An 18,313-nucleotide genomic window follows, 5' to 3' on the forward strand; every position below is an offset into this window, starting at 1 on the left:
CAGGAGCCAGTGTGCTGTGCGATGCCAGTCTACGTTAAAGATTCCCAAGTGGTCGAAATTTCTGTTGCCCTCCACTAAGCCACCTCACCTAGCCTGAGCCACTTTCAAATGTTAAACCCCGAAACCCAAACCCAACCATAGTACGTCACTGTAGTCTGCTATTCATGTACCATAATATACCGTAGTCCAAGCTAATCTAGGTCACTCAATCATATTCGACCGTAATCAGATCTTTTCCCATTTATTCACGCTTACTCAACCACAATCCACCTTCTCAATCAACTGAAACTCACGCCAATTACGTTAATCTGTTTATGTAAGCATACAATGATGAAAATGCTTTATAAAGTTAGGTGGAAGGGATGAGGAGGATGGTACCCTTAGACTGGGACTCGAAAAGTGGCTTGCTCTCTCTATAAATCCTTGATTCTACAAATCTAACTAATGAAGCAAAATCCACTCTTCGCCAACCTTAACACAGCTTAGTCCACCAATCGCAACACAAATTACTCTTATTAATTTTAATTCACCCTACTTTACTACAATCTCACTTTATCCACCACAGCCCAGCTTATTCAAGTTTTTCCGCTTTATTCTACTTCATTTCATGTTAATTCAATGTAATATACTTCTGATGCACCACAATCCATCCTTATAAAACCCAGTTCTTCATAAATGTGAATGAACTGTAAATCACTCCTTATTAAGCGTAATCTATACTGCTTCGCGTCACGTGGGCAAGGTCCTGGTCGTTGTGATTAGTGGCCTTCGATTTTGAATCAACTTGAATTGAACTTGATTTTGAATCAGTTTTGAATTCAAAACTGCACAAAAGTAGTCATTTGGTGACCACATAAGAAACAAGGCACTCGAGCTGTTATCCAAGGCATAATGCTTTTATTTGCGTCGGCCGGCGTTTTCTTTTTTTTTAGCGTATCCTCCTGGCTAGTTAGAGTCCGTAATTTTCTCGGCATTACAGGAGTTTTTCTTTTTAATTCGCTAAATCAATATTTGCGAAATAAAAGAACCCAACGTTTGAATAGTGAGATAATATTAATCGATATACTCACTCAATGGAAGCAGTTGCCAGTGGTGTTGAGGTGACGTTCACCGATGAGTGGAATATAGTCGAATCGCGTGTTCCGCAAGCCACGGCCAAACGCACCTCTCCCCGGTGAAGGTAAAGAGCCAAAAACAGCGATGGCTGCTCACGTGAGCCTGCCACGGCGCTCAGTATTCGGCCATCCGCACTCCGCGCTTCGAACGACAGGTCGACGTCCAAAGTTCTAGCACCTGGGCGTACGGCAATTTTGTGCTCCAAGAAAGAATTCCTCTTGAACTCGGGGAAGTCGAATTTGTCACGCAGCTGACACCGCTTTCCCGTGTATCCGACAGGGCACCTGCACTGGTGAAGTCAAATGAATAAGTAAGCTGAAGAATGTCACTTCGTCACTGGTTTCGCGGCGCTTTTTTCTGAAGGCTGCCTTACTAACAGAAAAAAGATGCTTTCTAAAGTCGAGGAAGCAAAACATGCTTAATTATATAGGACGCAGAGGCCGCTTATGTGAGGTTACACACACACTGTATGCATCATTTCATGTTAAGAATAAGGCACGGAAGTAGTGCAGGAAAAGAACTCGTCAGTGTCATTCTAGTCGAAACTAAGAATAAGTTGACATGAGGAAGACATGTCATGCAAAGGGAGAGCAACATTGGTCACTAATGGTAATCAAGTAGATTCCAAGGCAAGGCAAACGTCGCAGGGTTGCAGAAATTTATAACTCGATGCGAATGAGATAAAGAAGTCAGAAAGGTTTAAGTAGATGCAGCTAGCGCAGGAAGGATGTGGGAGCGGCCTCTGCCCTGAAGCGGATATAGTTCGGCTCAAGATGATGACCTGTCAAGCAGAATGTACAGAAAACAATATTACCTTGCATGTAACGTCGAGCCCTGTAGACAGTTCCACTTCCCCTCCGTTCATGCACTGAAGCCAAGTGCATTTTGGTGGCACGTTCAGGACTGGGGTAGAATCCAAACGTGTCGTGATATGAGGCACACTCCATGGCGTGTAGGGAGTAGCCAGAGTTCCTACGAGTTCTCCACCTGACGAGTCAGCGAGTGAGCCCCTTAATGTATTTGCACCAATAATCACAGGAACACTTTGCTGGCTGTGTACGGTGGGCTCCACCAGGGTGGCGCTTGGCGAAGATGTGGGAAGACTCGTGATTCTTGTCGCTGGCACCGGACGCTGGGTGAGAGAGCCCTCAGAAAGGCTGGTGGGGGACAGCTGTGGCGTAGCAAAGGTGTCCTCTCCATAAGTGTGTCCAAGTCCCACAAACTCTGAGCTACTAACCAATGCCAAGCCGAGAGAGGAAGGAGACAGTCCAGGCGGGCCCGGTTCACTACCAGACTGCGGGCCCCCCAAGGTGCTCAAAATACCGAAGACGTCAATCCCGCCTGTAATTTGCGCTGACGCTTGCATGTCAGCAGTCGAGGAGAGCTCAGAGAAATAAGCGGGGGATTGGTCACTTGTTGCAGCGAGGGTAGAGTAACTCTCCAAAAAAGGCTGTGACTTTGTAGGCTCCCTTAGGCCTGTACTGGAAGCACTCAAGGTGGAGTAGGAGGTAGAAAAGGCGAAGGTGTACGCGGTGAACTCAGGCAGGCCACGAGAGGGAAGTAAAACGTCCACGTCAACTACTGATGTGTGAAGAATTCTTGCAGTTGTGGCGCTTACTCGAGGTCCAATCCCGGTAAAGTAGGTTATAGAAAAATCGTAGTATTCTTGGCACAGGTTGTCATCCTCAATGCACGGTATTTCGCAGTGCTTTCATGAAAAAAAAATTGTATTCGGTGAAGCTTTCACTTGCATGGTATTTTGAAGCAGTGCAAGACAATCTTTCCTCATGAGCGTCTGAACTCAATTAGTCATTAATGGACGAAGAAAAGTAAGAATTACCAACGTGAATGATGCAGCAAGATTATAAAATTGATTTCAATTCACATTTTTAAAATGCAGTTCATGTTCCATTAATTCAATATGCAAAATTTTCCAGTTGTTGATGGTCTCAGCGAGAAAGAAAAATACACGCGCTGTTGTTTGGCAATGTGGTATGGGGATTATGATATAATCCTGGTTAGCAATGAGCTCCATTTAAAAATCCATAGGTAATGCACACGGGGCTTACGATAAAATATTTTATGAGACAAACATGAGCATGATAAATGCAGAGCGCTCATTTTGTTACACTTTCCATGGGCAATGATGGGAATTAACAGTAAAGGACACAGATAGACATTTACAGTTTCAGTGTCATAAACTTAGTTGTAGTTTAGCTCTGGTTAACCCTAGTTAAATTGCGAAAGCAAAGGCAGAAGCTTATTTTGTGTGCTACATTATTCCCCTCTCACACCCTATCAGTGTAAATTGCTACATTATTGGGGACACTTAACCTCATCCTTTAAGAGTACGACGCGAGAGCGTAAGCTACCAACCCAAATGTAAAATAACGCTTCAACGAAACCGTACGGACTTGCCTGCGTGTCGTAGGGGTAACGAGAATGGAAACGGCTCTGGCAGGCTAATTCTGATATCACCCTCCCAAATAAAAGGAGCGGCCAGAGTGGCAGCTCCTGCACGTGGCACAGGGGTAACGTGAATTCAAATGTCATGGCAGGCTCATTTTTTATGCGGATCCCATAACTACGCCTTTTCACGGCATAGCTACGCCTCTTCACGATGCAGCGACACCACTTCACGACGTAGCTGCGGTCACACGAAGACTCGGTTTGGTTGTTGTGATATTGCTTTCTCAATGATATTATATTAGTATTAACAGCGCATCACAAATGGGATTCTAGTGTTGAACATATCTGTGTTGTGAAAGTCTTTTGAAATGTAACGGCGTGATGAAGTTTCTTCAGACGCATACAAATTATCAGTTACTATTAACGGTAATTACTCCACTTTTCTCGAAACAGTTTTAGTGACTCACGCAACCGACATCAAGCATACTAACACCACCAAGCGATTCAGTGTGGGTCACGTCCCGGTGGCTCAGTTGTTAGGGCGCTCGAATGCTGTACACAGAAGCGCGAGATCGAATCCCGCACGCAGCGGCCAATTTTCGATAGAGGCGAAAAATTTGTGTGGTACCTTTGACCACTAAAGTGCGATAAGCCGAAAGCTTTTGTTTCAAATTTCTTTGATTCGTAGTTTAACTGCGTCTGCTTCTGTAGGCTGTGTGGTGCGGCGTTCTAGGAAGCGTGCCAAATGAAAGGCGCCGCACGGACGCCAGGATCGGTATGACGCGATAGCGCAAGATATACCAGCCAACATATAAAGTTCCACTTTAAACGAGCCGTATGAACGTGCCTGCGTGGCCTAGGGATAACATGAATGCAAGGGTTTGGGCAAGGTGACTCTGATATCACCATCCCGTATGAAAGGAGAGACCCGAGTTGGCTGAACCTGCCAAACGTAATGTCAGGACGCCCTACATCCAGTTAGTGCTCGGCCATACATGTCAGCTGCCAGCTACCGCCTCCCACGTAATAAAAGCGTATTAAGACTTACACCTTACTACGCCGTCTTTTTCGGGGGTGTGTGCCAGGGTGGCCCTTCTTGAATAATGGTGGCCGTCATCTTGGGTGGCATCACGTGACCCAAGGTGCCGGCAAAAGTGTGACATCTTGTGCTGTGTGGTGTCACCACACGTTAAGCAATCCCAGGCGGTAGACATTTCCGGAGCCCACCACTACAGCGTGTCCATAGCCTGAGCCGCTTTGGGACATTAAACCCCATAAATCAAACAAAGCCGATTCGCTATGGGTTTGGGTCTAAAGCGATTTTGTCGGCCGCGTAAAGCTGGGACTAACCGTGCTGCATCAGCACAAAATAATGAGATTAGTAGCAGGGAAAAGTAAGACGTTCACCCACAGAGACGAAGGACGAGGTTAAGAAAGCTTAGAAAACTAGCAAAGGGAAAAAAAGTTAAGAGAGAATCAGGTAACAGCAGATTTGTTCAAGAACGGGACGAATATCGTGTTAAGAAAACTGGCCACCCTCTATACACAATATCTGGTGTCGTAGACGGTACCGGATGCATAGAAGAACGCAAACATCATTTTAATTCATAAGAAAGAGGACGCTAAGGATATGCAAAATTACAGACCAATCAGCTTACTATCTGTTACGTATAAGCTATTTACTAAGGCAATCGCTAGACTTACCTTAGACTTCAATCAAGCAAAAGTTCAGACAGGTTTTCGGAAACGGTACTCTACTATCGATCATATCCATACCATCAACCAGGTGATAACAAAATGCTCGGAATATAACCTGCCCTTATACATAGCATTCAATGATTAGGAAAAAAGCATTTGACTCAGTAGATACCTCGGCAATCATGCATACACTGCGAAATCAGGGTGTAGACGAGCCATACGTGAAAGTACTCAAAGATACATATAGTGGCTGCTGAGAAACCATAGTTCTTCGGCAAAAAGAACAAACTTCCTATCAAGACAGATGTTAGGCAAGGGACACGATCTTCCTTGTACTATTCACAGCTTGCTTAGAGGAAGTATTCGGAGACTTGGAATGGGAGCAGTTAGGGATAAGGGCAGATGGAGAACACCTCAGCAATCTGCGATTTGCTGATAACATTGCCTTGATAAGTAACTCAGGGGATGACCTGCAAAGAATGATTGATGACCTTAATAGGAAAAGCAGAAAGGTAGGCTTGAAAGTCAATATGCAGAAGACTAAAGCAATGTTCAACAGACTCGGTAAGGAACAGTAACGAAGTAACGAAGCACTGGAAATAATAGGTGAATATGTCTACTTAGGGCAGCTAGTAACCGCAGATCCGGATCATGAAAGGAAAATAACAAGGAGAATAAGATTGCGATGGAGCGCATTTGGCAAGCACTCACTCGCATCACTCGCATCACTCACTCACTCACTCACTCACTCACTCACTCAAGCACTCACTCGCATCACTAAGTGCTTACCGGTTTCGCTCAAGAGGAAACTGCACAACTGTTTCATCTGCCCGTACTCACCTATAAGGCTGATGTGTGGAGCCTGACGAAAAGCGTTTTACTTAAGTTGAGGACAAAATTGGTAGGGGTAACATTAGAAGATCGGAGGCGTGCCGAGTGGGTCAGAGAAATAATTCAAGTTACTAATATTTTAGTGGAAATCAAGAAAAAAAATGGGCATGGGCCGGACATGGAAGTGCGAAAAGAGGATAACCGATGGTCGCTTATTGTAACAAACTGGATTTCAATGGAAGGAAAACGTATCAGGTGGCGGAGAGAATGTTAAGCGGGCGGATGAGGTTAAGAAGTTTCTCAGGGGTCCAGTGAATGCTGCTAGAACAGGACCAGGTTAATTGTAGGAACATGGAAGAGGCCTTCACCCTGCAGTGGGTATAGTCCGGCTTATGATGAGGATGATGATGATGAGCACAAAAATTCTACCTGATTTTTATTTCTTAATGCATACCTCCACCACACCGTGCATCACTTAACTATTTGGTTTAGCTAAACTTGAAGATATTGTCATGTAGTAGTGGCAAGCCCTGTAGCCACAAACGAAGACACTGGTGTTGCACTAGAATGAAACTCTTTACTGGGCTGACTTGTGCCCCCATAGAACTAAGTGAATCGGCGGCGGCGATAACAGCAAACGTGCTCATCGGCCGTCTCACGTCTCGTTTAATTCAACTTTATACATATATTTATTACCACTAAATAATAACCTCAAAACCTTCCGGCGGAATTTGAACTGACAACTCGTGTTTCAAGCCAGTACACTAGTGTGTAGGAGACGCAAAACACGCATGTACGGCTTGAGAACAAGCGAGATTTTTATACATGCCTTGTGCGGTTTTTAATGCAAGGTAATATATTACGGCTCTATGCTAATGAGCATATGGTTATTTAAAGAAACTGCAATTACAGAAGTAGCAGTGAAGCGAAGACCAAAGTGTCTGTTGGCGTTTGATGTCACTTTTTCTTGACATTGCACAGTGCCGCCGACATGCGGCTACAGAATCCTCTGAGATCCGATGCACGCCGGTGCCTCAACAGATGGCACGCGAGCAGTATGAATACCGAGTTGTGTTCGATTTAATTATCTGTGCAAACTTTGTACCGGAGTGCAACACAATTTAGTTATTCAGCGTTCTCCATTCTAATGCTGGCTTCGGAGTGTTAGCTGCAGCTTTAGTATTCCATTTCTGAGTGCTTTCTTCGCAGCTTCGAAATCCTTACATGTTCTAACAACCAACCATAGTTAAATGATGTTAATTTGTTAGCGTTACCTATAATGGTTTCTAATTAAAATGGTTTTGTACCACAATAGGCCCAAAAATATTTTTCCTGAAAATTCGTTTTTTCTATTGTGAAATCTATTTTTGCTTTCTAACTTGTCTGAAACACACGGTAGATTTACTGCACTATGTTTCATTTATCCGTGTAATTTGCTCTTAATACCTGCCCTTTCTGATGTCATGGGCTTTCTCGGTGCAACAAATACAACAATTGCGAAATGTAATTATACGGCATGAAACTAAGAGTTTTCTCACGTGGCTTTAACGCACTCATACAGCGTTGGTTTGAGCGTTCTTACCAGTAAAGGGGGCAGTACAAGCGCACGTGTAGTCGTCCACGCCGTCCACGCAGGAGCCTCCGTTCTGGCAGTCGTGTCCCGGTATGCACTCGTTGTAGCGTCGCTCACAGAGCACGCCGTGGAAACCAGGAACGCAGAAGCACTCCCACGGAAAGTCTTCCGCCAACGGACTCGAATGGTGCCCCACGGAAAGGCCAGGGGTGGAGTGGACAACGCAGAGGCCGCCATTGAGGCAGAAGTTCCGCCGACACTTCTGGATGGCTTCTTGACACCTGCTTCCTGTCCAACCTGAAATAATGGAGGCACACTTCTCAACATCAGGAACCTCTCGAAGACATATCTGTGCGCCACAGGAGCAGTGAGAGCGGCCTGCTGCCGAACTTTTAAAAAATCACCAAGCGCGATTAATTGCGAGTAGCCAGTTGTATCCCACTTCTTTCTTTAGAAGCGTCACTGCGCGGCAGCATCTTTTTTGTCCAACTTGGACGTCCACGATAGACATCGCAATCCTTAAGCTTCACAGTTTCGTTGAGCTATCCCAGTCGGAAAAAATTACAAAAACTTTTCTGTTGTTACGAGCGAATTTCTGTGCAGTTTTTGACGGGAAACCTGTTGTGACAACAAAACGTTCTGTAGTAACATCAGAAATTTCTGTAGTTATAACAAAAAATACTACAGAACTACAGTCAACAGAAATATACTACAGGAAACTACAGAGCTACAGAAAAGTACTACAGAACTACAGAAAAATCTCACATTTACGACAGAACTATATATAATATTGTGTCGTATTTTTAACACGGTTCTGTAGTTTTTTTCGACAGGGATGGGTCTGCGATAAAAATTAAAGGGACAATTACTTCAATGCGATTTTAATAACCTTATTTTTTTTAGCTTTGAAGAAAGCCTATGACATGATTATGCTTCCATTTAGTTAAAGACAAGCCCAGTTATCCTAGAATGAGTCTCGTGAAATATTTTGTTTTCGAAGAAAATGGTTGTTTAATGCCGAAGCGCGCTAATTACACGCATTTCAATCTCTGGTGGAAAAATTTCTCACTGATATTTATTGCAATTTTCATTTCGAAGCTAAATATTCTAGGCCTTCATAAATAATGCCTAATTTAGCTTTGCACTGCACACTCATCATCATCAGCCGGGCTATACCCACTTCAGGGCAACGGCCTCTCCCATATTCATTGAATTAACCTGGTCCTGTGCCAGCTGCATCCACTTGACCCCTGCGAACTTCTTAACCTCATCCATCTACCTAACTTTTTAGCGGCCCCTGCTACGCTTTCCTTCCCTTGGAATCCAGTTTGTTACAGTAGCAGTTATCATGTTCACAGCCATTAAACGAGTAACAGTGTCTGGCTTGAGGAAATTCACCTAGTGTGGTTTTTTCACCTAGCGTCCCACTGTGCATCATATGCACAGTGGGACATCACCTTCGCGTCCCACTGTGCATGAAGGTGATGCTTCGCATGGCCTGCCGCCTAGCTTTATGGAATGGCCGGGTCGGATGAAATGATGCTTTCAAAGCAGTGGGCGTGTTATAGCTAGAAGTGGATCACCCTGTACGTGCCAAAAGAAATATTTCCCCAAATGAGGAAACAGAGTTGGCAGCTTCTCCCAAATTTCTGATATCTCTGATGTAATGTGGTCTCGGTAAGTGACACGAACCATCGAGGTATACGTTCTTGGCTCTATGAAGTGCGAACTACCAACTGTCAACGCCGTGGTCGTAATATATCGCTCATGACGCCAACACCCACGTCGACGCCGGAATTTCGGCGCAACGTCTCTTTTAACGCGTTAGAAAAAAACTTCAACACTAATTTAAAAAATCGGTCAACTAGTGTAGAGTATCGAAAGCAAATAAATCGTTTCTAAACCTGCACATGCAAAATTCAGAACAAAACACTGACAATGAATCTCTCACCGTTAAATAGGTGGAATATATTAGCATCCCCTTTGAAGCGGAGTGCTGGCAGTTTACACTAAGCTCGACATTTTTTTATGGTTTTAGATTTAGAATGTTATAAATTTCATCGTACAGTTACTATTTCGTCATTGAGGTACTACATTTTTATTTCTACCCTTTTAACCTTATGCCATCTTCCGCTTTTTCTGCCACCAATATTCCATGCTTGTTTTCTTGCTAACTTGCCCCACAGACACATTCTCACGACCACAGTCGTCTCTAAACCCTAGAGCCTCCGGGAGAGGGACTGCACATGCATCGACGTCCGGATGGCCACCGTCACATTCGAGTCGAAGTTGTTCAATTGTTTATATGTATTTACCATAGACTGCAGATGTGTCATTTTCTTGACTACAAATCTTTTTGCCGACAGGCGAGGGGTACCACCTAACGAGATTGACACAAAGCACTACAAAACAGCAGTCTCCTGTGGCTCTCGCCAGGAAGCCGGCGCTTAACCTATTATATTTTAACCATTATTGCGTAAGCAATACTACGCCAGGTTTCAGCCCGTCGCGTTAACCGGGCCGGTAGCCACGTTTCACCTTTAGAGAGACGCAGATGGGGCCCCTCTTCAAGCAATCGGGTAAACCCGGTCGGTAGCCACGCCGCGCCACAGATGGCGCGTCGTTGCCATAGCAACAAGAGCGACCGCAGATGGGCCCCCTCTTCAAGCCGTCGGGTAAACCCGGTCGGTAGCCAAGCCGCGCCGCAGCCTAAACATATCGCACCACACTTGGCTACATCACATGCTTAACCTGAACGTATAGCCACGCAATATTGCTTACGCAAACTACCCTGTTTAACTAAAGCTAAACCCCAGCTACGTTTTACATTTAGGTGCTTGAATTGAATTGGATAGTTGTAGGCGGCCATTATTAATAGCCTTACCACGTTTTTTAGAATTTTTGTAACGCACACTTGCCTCTACATAGTGGCATCATTTCGCTTCGTCAGCACCCTAACCTGGACGTACTTCTGGGTTAGATCCCGGTTAAGAGGCAATATAATATCATAAACGAGCGGATTCGCGCCTTTGCACGTGACATGTCTGCGAGCAACTCTTTCCCATGTCCCCCGGTGATAACAACTCCAAATATGGGCAGGTTATGAATCGAGAATACCGAAGAAAAAAGAGCTCAAAGACATATGACACACCCACCGCCTCCTTCCCGGCCCTTTTCCTCGTGTTAGTAGGCGTAAATCTAATTTCGCTTTCATCACACTTAGCACAAACAACTTATTTCTCATGAGAGCCCTATAACAACCATATCTAAAACTCTCCGCGGACATCTCTGCTACCAGGTTTAGTTGCGGCAACCTACAACACACACACATAGTGCAACTTCCCATGTGACGCACAGTCACCATACTACATTCTACATAGGTCTCTACAAATCCAGGTACCCTATTATTAGGACACACTCAAGAGAAGATGACACAGGACACGCGCTACTTCTCTTGAGTGTGTCTTTCTGTGCCTTTTACCTTTAGTAAAGTTACAATGCACCATCTAGCCCATTTTCAAGTTCTGTTAACCTATTATTAGAAGAGCTGGACCACTCAACATGCTGAACGCAGTCTATTCCTGCAATGACCACATCTCGTTGCCCATATCGCCTATGCCATGTGCTATGCGATGTAGGCTCTACCGCCTCCTCTCAGCCCAATGAACCGTACCAAGGCCAATCAATAATGTTTTCTGTCTCTCTCATTCAAAGCATTTCCTCCACCTAGCTCCGTTTCCGAAAAGCGCGGTTCTTTGACAGGCCGCGAAGAGAACTCAGTCACCATACACGTCAGCGCTGGGTTGCACCAGTCAAGTGCCTTTCTCCTGCCTTGGCTGGAGCAGCGAGCACTGCAGCGTCGGTGGGGCACGTCACGTCATGTGTGACAGGTGGACTCTATATGTGACGCGTATAAATATACGGCAAATATTAGCGTGCATTTTTTTTTTGCAAAGAAAGCGCGCGAGGATGAAACTCATAACTCAGTAAAGCCGAGGCGAGTCGCGTTTTTAAAACAATGGCTATGGTTATTACTAACGGGCGTCTACTAACTTCCCAGTATGTTCAAGCGCCAAACTGTAATAACCAAAAAGTAAACTTTTAGATTCAACCAGTCTACTAGTTGTGATTTTCCTGATTTCTGATTTCAGCCGATACTACCAGTTCAACGCGGATGAAGTAAATTCTAAAAAGCCTATTCTTTACAATCCTGGTTACTTTCGAATGAACACCTGATATATAAACAGCATCATTAACGTCATGCTCATGGGAAGTTCTCGAAATAAGAAGCTCACCGAACACGCATGAGCAGGTGAATCCGCCAACATAATTAGAGCACGTTCCACCGTGGTGACAGGGCGCCTGAAGACACTCGTCCACGTCCTCTTCGCAAAGCAGCCCCGTGTACCCAGGAGCACACCTGCAGGAGTACATCGGGGAAATGCTGCCGATTTCCCCCTTGGTGCCATACTAACAGAGACAAGTTCAACATTGCAAGAGCACCGCTTCATGAGCAGAAGTACAGCATGAGCATACTATGTTTCTCAGCACACATAAAACGATCAGATTCAGCCTTATGGAAATATGTTTTCGAAGGGCAGAACATCTGGAATGTAACGAAGGTGCAAATATAAGGCGTTTCGATTCAAGGCTCCCTGAGAGTACATTTTACACTCGAAACGCAAAAGAAGACAGCGCCACACATCACATGGATGATCCTGCGCGTCATCAGGAGCAGGAACGGGATCAGTGAAGAAGATACTTTTCGTTTTGTTCATACCCTGATCATAAGTAGGACATCGTACAAGTGGCTAGAACACTAACCATCCACCAGCGAATCGATCGCATGAAGAAATAATGGCCAGGCGGGCAACTTAGTTTTTTTTGTACAACATAGCGCAGTGCGTGAAAACGAAGACGACACAAGACAACCCACCGGACCAATACAGGAGTATGTTGGCAACGTCCGGCCAAGCCTAGAACCGATACATAGCCAATACACCCGTGCGGTTGATCAATGGCTTGTGTTTCCTGTGTCGTCTTCATTTCCCTGTGCTATTTACTTCAGGATGAAGGAATTCCTGCGATCACACCAGAAGGCCCGACTCTTAAACACAAAAACACGCGACCATCCTTTGGTAAATTGGTTGACCTGTGGATCAAAGACTGCTGACTGACAGCAATTTCCAATAAATATTCGTGAGCATCAGAGTGACGGAAGTGCCTCTCCCCAAACTTCTACACAAGAAAGTTAACGCAGGAAAACTCGAAGATGGAGTGCCGCGTATACAAAAGCGCCTGAAAAACGACTCGGAGGTAGATTAGGTGGACGCCTCTGTCTGCTCAGAAGATGGAAAGGCACCGATGGTAGTCCTCAAACATATAATCGACCCGATAGCCGGAGCAAATTCAGCAACCTGTAATTCTCACGCAAGCCAGAAACAGCATGCAGTCAACCTTAGGGAACCGATCAATATATCCGTTAATATTGTATGCCACTAAAAGGAAACCTGTTGAGACTCGGCTGACGACACGATACCGTATGTGACGGCGACCCTTCTCTCTAAAATAGGGTCCTAATCTGCGTTTTTCCCAAACCATCAAGTCAGACTACAGGTTTGTAGGAGGTACAACGTCCCAAACCTACGCCGGTTTTCAAGGTGTCGTAATGGAGGGCTCAGAATGATTTCGATTTCATGCGATGCCTAAACGTGCATGGAGATCCACTCCATCTTGCGGGAATGGCGCGAGAAGAAAAAGACATGATAGAAATGAAGGAGACAACAAGCGCCAACTTTCAACTTTGATGCATGGCTGTCGATATGAGGAATTTGTGCATGGCAATACTCCTCTTGAAAGCAGTAAATTCAACTGCTTTCGTGAGATTTTCGTATCGCAAATATTTCTCAGAATCAGTTGCCCAGCATTTTAATCAGAATGGCATTAATTTTGATGAAATCAAATAATTTGTTCTCTAGTCAGCCTATAAATCCGCACCGGACTGATAATGCAAGTAGATATCTCTAATCCATATATTTAAAGCATTGCACCGAGCAGAAATACATACCTAAAAGAAAAATTACAATCTCGAAATTATATTCCCTATCGGCATGACTTCTCCGGAACGAAATCACGCACAGCGTGAATAGTACCCTTCCTTCACAGCACTAGCCGCTTCGGTAGTGCGACAATGGCTGCCGTCCAAGTTGCTATGGCAACCAGCGAGGTACAAGCAAGATTTGTTCTCGGTGCTGATGATGGTATGGGTGCTTTGCATTACAAACTCTCCCCCTCACCGACACTTGGTTGACCAGTCCTGTCGCGGACGCTAATTATGTCACAAACCCCCGCCCCTTTACGGTCAACAAAAGCACGAAATTCCCTTTACGGTTACACGTCGTCCCTTTGTGAGGTTTGAGAACACAGTTAATAGTTAGGCCGGTCAACCCCTGAAGTTCTTGTGTCGGTGTGTGATTGAGACATAAGTTCAAGAAATTCACTTGTTTTTACAAACAATTGAATATTTTTAAATAGTGGTCCCCAAATTACACTGTATAATAATAAAAATAAAAACTAAGGCCACGACACAATATTGATGAAAAACGACTCGGCAAATGACAAGAGAAAAACACGGCAATGAACAAAACACTGCGATAAAAGAAGACTAAAAAGATACCAAAACAAGTATTCCTGATAAAGAAGTAGGGGCAAGAGTTTCATAGAAAACAGCGTGAAAATACTAAGTTAAATCAAGGTTAAAAAAAGGCGAAAACAATACTCAATTAACCAAAAATCTGTGGCAAGAATTCTCGCGGCTTTCTTGTTAGATGAGGTGTCGAAGTCGCAGAGGTGATCGGTAGCGGCGGCCGTACAAAAGGAGAAACAATGAGTTGATCGCGGGCTCGGTAAAAAACAAGACGCTTTCCCAGAGCGGCCGCGAGAGAGACCCGGAAGGCTGAATCTTCCCACAGTGCACTGACGCGGGCGTGCTGCGGTATGCCTTTTTAAACTCTGGGCGGGCTGCGCTGTGGCCGCGTCAAGGGTGCGCGGTCGCTGCCCCGAGTGTCTCTCTCGGAGAGAGAGAGGGAGAAAACTTTATATAATGCAAAAACAAAAGAAAAATAGTCTAGAGCTCCCGTGGTTGGGTCCTCAGTCCAGGACTCCCGCGGCCTTTGCTGCCCTGCTGGCCCCTTCAATCAGCCAAAGCTGGTCTTTCGACTCCGAAGTGGACAGCGCAGCCTCCCACTGCTCCGGCGTTGCGTTGTGAATTATCGGCACTGCATCTCTTTTGTGGCAAGCCCATGTGATGTGATGAATTGTCGGTTTTTGTCCACACCAGGGACACGTGTCCCTGTATACGGTCGGAGCAGCGAGGCGATCCCATAAGTTCCACTCTATATGTGAGGCAGGAGATCCCGTAACTTCCACTTTATACAAAAACACGCTGAAAACTTTCTACCAGAATAATACAGCAGAAACAAAACAGGAAAACTCCAAAATGTAAAAAGGTGCGAAAGTATAAAAAGCTTCACTTTTTAGAATTGAACGTGATAGCTTTATGACATCTTGTTCTCATCGCCGTCTTTGGCCTTACAACAATGTACTTTTCATCACACCACACTACTCTTTTCCTCCCCCTGTCTCGCACTAAACTCCGGATGCTCAGACAGCTTCTGGAGCCTTAGGTGAGTCTCTTTTGCCCACATGTCTATGTTTTCGTGCCACCCAAGCCCCTGTGTACCCAGCCTTCTACTCTTAACTTCTCGGCTTCAGTTTTATATGGGCGACTCCGTCTCCGAGCAGGCACAGGCGTAGGCCCACCATCCATACCCGCAGAAAAGAACAACTCATACGAATCCCTCTCATTGCCAGACGGCATCGCGTCCACCACACACGCAATACAAACGCTCGTCTAGTACGCCTATTTACGTACGATGAAGTTCCAATGACGAGCCCCTTACCAGCGAGGGACAGAACCTGGCCTATGAAAGGGAGGTTACATACGTTATACTTCCAGCGCGCCATCTGCGGCCGTAGCGCCGTACCATTTCGGGATTTTAGCGCGGCATGTCGGCGCTAAAGTCACAGGTAAGCAAATCACAATGTCACGGAAATGTACTTTGGCACTTACGGAACAAATACTTGAACAATTAGTTTCTAATAACCAACCTATACATTAATAGCACCCATAATGCAGTGCATACACTAGGCAACAATTCTTCGTCGAGAAGCAACGCTGTTCAGTGGCTGAGATTCTGCACGCTTGCCTTGCAAACTGAAGGAACGAAGACGTCATTTCCTCGCTTCCTGATGATTATATTACAACCACGACAACGCTATCGCCAGCTTTTCTGTGAAACGAAGTCATTGATGTTCTCGCGTTAAACTGTTTACTACCCCAGTTATGAAAACATGTAAGTACAGCAAACACATTTCGTTCCTTTTGCTGAAAAAGGATGAAGTTATGAGATAATTTTTTTTATAACGAGGCCTTAGAACCTAAACTTGCCCTTTACTAAGGCTGTTAGGTGTTAGTTACAAACACTAATCCCCCTTAAGAAAGCATTTTCGTTTTCCGTGTACGCAGCAAACACATGTAGGGAAAGTAAGGGGCTCCCCAATGAGAGACATACTATTCACTGCCTTGGTACGTAGGCTATATATACTTAATATCGTACAGCTTCGCTAAAGCGGGGCGTTGTATCTATATCGGATAGCATAGCAACCTACGAATATAAACTAAGGAGTACGGTAGATAATAGAAGCATTATTTAAGTGAGCAGTGATTAGGCGAGCAGCAAAATGCATGCATGTAAAAGAGGACCAACGAAGGAGGCCGCACACGGAAGCCATTAGCGGCGCTGCGTCGAATGCTCTTATAAAGGCGGTTCCCACCACATTTATACGGTCCCTCATGTACAAGTTCTCTCAAGTTTTTTTACCGACATAAGCTGGCTGGGGTTCACGTTCTCCATCTTACATTCTCTCCCCTCTTTCCGCCCTCCCCGCCACTCTGGGTCTTTCCTCCTGGTGACGAAGGACCCGCAAAAAAAAGGTGCCAATCATTCCTGCGTTCGTTCAGATGAAGCCAAGGGCTCTGTAGAGACGCTGGCCAGAAGATTAAAGCTTCTCTCAATTCCAGCCTCGACGGCCGCTTTTCGATGGCGAAGAAAATCAAGGCGCCCATGTGCTGTGCGATGTCAGTGCACGTTAAAGAACCCCAGGTGGTCGAAATTTCCGGAGGCCTCCACTACGGCGTCTCTCATAGCCTGAGTCGCTTTGGGACGGTAAATCCCACAAACCATCATCATCATCATCATCAGCCTGACTATACCCACTGCGGGGCGAAGGCCTCTCCCATATTTCTCCAATTAACCCGGTACTGTGCTAGCTGCATCCACTTGACTCCTGCGAACTTCTTAACCTCATCCACCCACCTAACTTTCTGCTGCCCCCTGCTGCGCTTTCCTTCACTTGGAATCCAGTTTGTTACCCTAAGCGACCATCGGTTATCCTCTCTTCGCACTATATGTCCTGCCCGTGCCCATTCCTTCTTCTTAATTTCCACTAGAATGTCAGTAACCCAAAAAACAAATCTTTCCTGTTTTAATTCTGGATAGCAAGCTCGTCCAGTGCAAAACTCACTTTCCTTTAAAAGCAGTTCTTCCATCGCTGCCAGCAAGAAGGGGAATCTGTACATGCATTCATTGTGGCAATACGGCAGATGGCACACAATTGCAAATTTGGAACGATGCTAGACAGAATGATAAGGGAGCGTATTGTGTGTGGTGTCAGATCCAAGAATGTGCAGAAGCAGAGAAGTATCAAGTCCTGCAGAATCGCCTCCTGCGACCTTAGGTGCCCGTCTAGTCACTGTGGCTACTCAGGACGGAGTCGTTCGACGTCATGTCGGCCAGATCCGAAAACGCTCATCAGACACCGACGGAAGCAGAGAAGTATCAAGTCCTGCAGAATCGCCTCCTGCGACCTTAGGTGCCCCGACAGACGAGGCTCACGACCTTCCCGAAGGGCCTGTTCCTGAGCTACGCCGGTCCACAAGAACTAGAAAGCCAGTGAAGCGCTATGGCTATTAGGGGAAGGAAATGCTGCTGACAACAATGCTGCAGATAACCAGCGCATGCGTAGATAGTCCCTCTTTCCGTCTTCCCCTCGTTTCTTTCCTTCTCTATATATTTCCGAGCCGGAAATAAAGCGTCGTCTTTTCGCTCTGTGAATCTGCCTGGTTTTCATCGCGTAGCTGCCGGCCTTTGGCCGGTAGAACGCAACAGATAGTAAATCACATCATCGTTAGAAAACGAAACACATGAGCCACTCAGTTGCGTCTTGAACCTGCATGGACCGCGGTCAGGGTCGAGTTCAGAGCGTATCCTGACTCACCGCAGGAACTGTTACCTGCATGTGAAGGTCTCGCCCGGTCCTTCATCGCATACCCCTCCATTGAAGCAGGAGACCGTTCCATTGCACACGCTGACGTCCACGTCGCAGATGTCTCCTAAAAAAAGGGTCATTCTGGTTACAACGACATTAAAAAACGGTGCTGAAGGGTCTACGGGTGCGACAACACAACAGAGGCTCGTCACAACTACGCTGATAAAGCTGGCGCTGTGAAGGCTGATAGTTTTGTAAACTAGCAGGGTCTGGAAACTGATAGTTTTTCCCCTGGAT

This window comes from Amblyomma maculatum, chromosome 4, assembly GCF_055883805.1.
Source record: "Amblyomma maculatum isolate TAMU_Amacu chromosome 4, ASM5588380v1, whole genome shotgun sequence".
In the NCBI taxonomy this organism is placed as follows: Eukaryota; Metazoa; Arthropoda; class Arachnida; order Ixodida; family Ixodidae; genus Amblyomma; species Amblyomma maculatum.